Source organism: Geospiza fortis, unplaced genomic scaffold (genome assembly GCF_000277835.1).
Source record: "Geospiza fortis unplaced genomic scaffold, GeoFor_1.0 scaffold471, whole genome shotgun sequence".
In the NCBI taxonomy this organism is placed as follows: domain Eukaryota; kingdom Metazoa; phylum Chordata; class Aves; order Passeriformes; family Thraupidae; genus Geospiza; species Geospiza fortis.
The window spans coordinates 1-5,188 of NW_005054443.1; positions in this window are offsets into that span (position 1 = coordinate 1).

The following is a 5,188-nucleotide window of genomic DNA, read 5'->3' on the forward strand; positions in this document are numbered from 1 at the left end:
AGATCAAGTAGTGTATTTGGGATTGCTGGTATTCTTTGCATTTTATGTAGCTTCCTTTTTATCTATGAAAACTTGAGAACATAAGTTCTTGCTGGGATATGTCTCTAAGGAGCAAATTCTAGTTACAAATAAATGATAAGGTGGCCTATTGCTTAATTAATTTGCTCACATTAGTTTCTATTTAGGACGCGGTGTTAAGCTCTACAGATGGGCAGTCCAGCTACCAACCTGTGTATCAGTCAATACAGAGTTTCTTTGGTTTGGTGTTTATGGAATTCTTCAAAGAAAAAACACTGATGACAAATTAACTCACTTGCACTCCCCATCAGGCAGAACAATACCTGCATGCATGTACAACACAAATACACAGTCTCTGACAGTGTGAAGAAAACTTGTGCAGTTTAAAGGGATGTAGAACATCACTAACCTACAGCAGTGGCACTACTTTTACATCAGAACAGTTTAAAACCTACTGCAAATAAGAAGATAGTTTGTGACATTTTTAAAACAGTAAATTAATTCTCTTAATAAAATGTCTAAAATTACTCATTTTGCTGTCTTAGAGAATGAAAGAATATTCAAGTAGATTATTCTAAGTTCATGCTCTTCATCCAAGCTGAATTTTTTTGTTTAGCAGTTAAGAGCTACTATGCTGTCTTCACTGTAACTACCTTGGCATTGCAAAAAAATTCCCATTGTATTTTTAAAACCCCATAAAAGTAAAGGTGTGTTTGAAAAAGAAAATTAACAGCAGGGTGTGACTGGGTAACAAAGTAGGGGTCTTGTCATGGCAGGAATAAAAGTGCCTGTGGTTCTCTAATACATTTACAAGCTCCTTTCCACTATGAAAAATATCTTCCATTACTATTTTTTTCTCATTATTTGCACAGGATTGGAAATGAGGCACTGTCAATATGAAAGGAATTCACAGAGACACCTTCCTATTATTCTGCTAGCCTATACCACAACACTGTCCATTTTATTTATTACTTTGCTGAGCTGGTCTTTCCAAAACAAGCAAGCTGATAGAATTACCCCCAAGCAGTTGCCAAAATGATGATTAATATTATTACAAACTAATGCTTCTCATAAAACAGAGACATAAACCAGATTCCCTTTGACATGAGCTGCAAAAATCCCTCCTTGGCTCAGATGCTAGACGCTGCTTGAAGAACATCACCTAGCTCTGAAGATAAAGTTCATGCACTGATCCTTCCTAGCTGAGGCCACCACATAGCTACTCTTACCTTCAGATCACCAACAAATGCTGGCAGGGATAACGTCTTTCTAGAAATACCTGCATGCTGCTAAAGCACCCTCAGCACATACTATCCATGACTTCCTTCAAATCCTTTTCCTTCCTTCTCCTAACACCACAGTCACACCTCCTCCCTATGCCTCCTCTCCTAACTCCTTCAGTTAAAAGTTTGTAGAAAAAAAAAAGGCAAAGTTTTATACTGAAAATCAAAGATCCACTACTGTAGTGGTATAGAGCACCACAGACGTATGATAGGAGGGAAAGGAGCTACATTTCCTCCTCACAGGTTTCCAGATCTTACAGAGATGTAAGTCAAAGACTGAATCTAAAACTAAGAGACAATTTTATCTAGCAAAGAGTGACACAGTTATCAAGGAAGAAAATATCCTGGAATATCCTAAAAAATAAGCTATTGCTTACTGGATGATATTCAGGACAGTCAGGTTAAATGAGGCATAAACTGTAATCAAAATTGCAACCACCAAGCTGGAAAGACTGGCAAAGAAAATGAAGACAGGAGTGCTCTTCTGGGGTGATAATAATGCACACTGAATACAGCAGCAGTGAGAAGACTAAAACCTATCTAATGCAGATTATATAATGCTGTACAGTCAATCATAAAAGAAAGCTTTCTTAAAGTTGGAAGTATTCACGTTCAGGGGCATCCTCAGCTGAAGCAGAAGAGTGAGCCCTTTGAACCAACAGGAGATGCTCTGTGGAACCTGCAGTGTTACCTGCTCCTGGGATGAAGAAAGGAAGGGATGAAGAAAAGAAAGGAAAATGACTGTCACCCTGGCTGGCCACTAAGTACCATATAGCCACTTGCTCACTCCTCTATATTACAGCCCCAGGTGGGGAAGAGTTTTGAAAACAAAATCTAAACCTCAGGAGTTAGATAAGAAAAAATTAATAAACAAAATATAATATTAATAATAACAACAATAATAGTAATAATAATTTACTAATAATGATAAGATTATACTAATATAATTTTATACTAATACCAGAAACAGCAATAATGAGAATTGTGATGATAAGAAGAGGGAGAGGGAGTAACTGAACCCAAGGGAAATACGTGATGCATTGCTCATCACCCACTGAGTAATGTTAATCACATCCCTGAAACACAGTGAGTGGCTTCTGGGCAACTCTCCCCAGTTTTTATACTGGGTACAACACTCTACAGCATGGAATACCCCTTTTGCAGGTTGGGTCAGCTGTTCTGGCTGTGCTCCCTCCCAGGTTATTGTGCAACTCCTCACTAGCAGAGCATGAGATGCTCAAAAGCCCTTGACTAAGTGTCAGCACTACTTAAAAACAGTGTGTAATTAACATTATTCTCATACTAAATCCAAAACCACAGCACTGCACCAGCTACAAAGGACAAAATGGACTCTGTTGCACCAAAACCAGTACATCTAAGTAACAGACTGGCAGGAAATGGAAAAGGCATCTGTAATAATAAATATAGATAGCTTTTATTTTGTTTGAGCTCTCAGCTACGCTTGGTGTCACTTACCAAGGTATTAAATGTAGAAAAAGTAAACAAACACATTCTCCAAAGCTGCTGCGCAGCTTTATCATCATGTTAAATGAAAACGTCTGCACCCTAATAAAGCTGATAGTTTTGTAGTAGAATTTTGTTTCAGAATTATGTTTATCAATGAAAAAAAAATCAGTGTATTAGACTCAGAATGATAAAGTATCAGATTTTTGTGATACTTACAGCCAAGTATGAATGACACATAACAAGAACATCAGATACACGAAGCTCATGTTAATATCACACTCAGCACTTAAACATCCACCATGTAATCAGCTTTCTTCTACTAGGGCCAGAGAATTCAGAAGAGGAAAATCTGTCAAAGTTATTTCATTTTCTTTTGTGAACACCTGCTAATTTTTAAAAAAATATAACTTATGCTAAAAAAAGGCATCCTGTATTTTTATTTCCTCTTCCCATAAGACCCAGTTAAAAGCAATAGGATGAAGTATGCAAATGATACATTACAAGAGAAGATGTCTGTACCACAGGGTGCTGTGGGATTCTGTGATATTCATGTTTCTGCATAACTTAATTTATCCATTAGCAGATAAATAGGAACTGTTAATACTCAGGAGATGTTTGCTCAGGAAGTTGGAGTGGCCTAGGTTGTTCTGGTCCATTAACGGAGAAAGCATTGTTCAATTCCTTCTCTTATACAACAGACAGTGTCTCCTGGGTACCACCGAGGCCACTCTGTGATGCTCTAGCAGTAAAACTGCCTTGAATTAAATTATCCAATAATTATGGATAATAAATATGGCCAGGGGAAAAAAAATATCAGTATAAAGCAGGGGCAATGAAACAGCCCCTGTTTCCCTCCCCACTGTGCTCCTGGGGATGAAGCTCAACTTTTGGTTACTTGTATGTTGTGCCAAAAGATAACGTACACACAAGGCAGAGTGCAGAGCAGACCTTATGCCCCTCTAAGGTGTCACATGGGATTTGGCTGATTTTTTTGTAAATCAGCCACAGAATGACTAAACTGGTTCATATTTGTCATTGTACTGTCCATGCAAGTTTAATGGTTAAGGAAAGGCTGCTCTGGGAGATTCTAACCTTCACAGAGCCTCACATTCTCTTCAGAAAGATGTCAGAAAGATGTCCATTATCAGTGTAAAGGTTTCAATAGCAGAGAAGGATCAAGTTTTGCATAAACATTAAGGCAAGTGTTGTGCACCTTTGATAAACATACATATTTGCTGAGAAAGAAAGAAAGGAGGTTTTGGTCCTCCAGACTTTATATTTCTCAAAGTTCTCCTATAGTCTACATGGGGAAATTTTACAATATGTTACATTGAGACAAAAGTTTTTTAGAAACTTCAGCTTAATAGGAAGTTTGTTAGGACCGTGGGACTCAAAAAATACTTATGATTTGGGGCTTTAAACTGCTCTTTGACTGACTCAGTTATACCAGAAATATGAAACTGTTTCTGGCTAATGCTGACAATTACTTCAACACAGCAATTATCTTCCCTTTAATGACACATTGCCCAAATTTCCCATTTCATATGGCTATTTTCCATACTGTTGTTCCTGCAAGTAGAAAAGGAAATCAGTTGTCACTCAGGCCTATCACTTTTTACTGTAATGAACAGTCTGAGTGTATGATATGCATTCACAGAAGGCTGGAAAAAGATTCTATCTTTTTTAGACATGATAAACAAGGACTTCCCACAATAATTCAGTAGGATTGATTTACGCTGTCATGATCAATCTGGGCATTTTATACTTTTTTTCTTAAGGCGTTTTTTCTTCTGTGAGATTAATTGTTTAGCATTGCTAATTTCTAGTGAATATCACATTAAAATATGCTGAAAGCTAGGAAAATGTGTAGAAATATTCTGAGGTTGACCACAGCAGATGCTCAAATGCAATTCAGTTTTCTAGAACTGCAGTTTGACAGAGCAGCAATGGAGCACTCTAATGTACTGAGGAGGAGTTACCAGCATACACATTATCAAGAAAGATGTCAGGCACCCCAGTAAATCAATATTAATTCCAAAATTCAGCTTCAGACTCTTGAGATGGAATTCTAGTGGCATGCAGGAATAAATCTGAAGATGACACCCAAAAATACAGAGGCAGTACAGGCACTCTAGATCCTAATTTTAAGTATGTTCTCTGTATCATGTTATTTATGCTTGCTGCTTTTCTGCTGCATTACTTGGTCATAAATAAGCTACAGGTAGTGAAAGGGGCTGCAATGGAAACATTCATTGCACAGTCCCTACTTTCTAGGGGATGCCAGGTTACTTCTAAAATAATCAGCACTGTCTGTGTGAGTAAGATCACTGAAATGGGAGCCAACGTCAAAACAAATCTGCAAATTTGGTACAAAAATAAAGAGGTTTCACTTGTGGCTAACCCGGATATGAACTAAGATG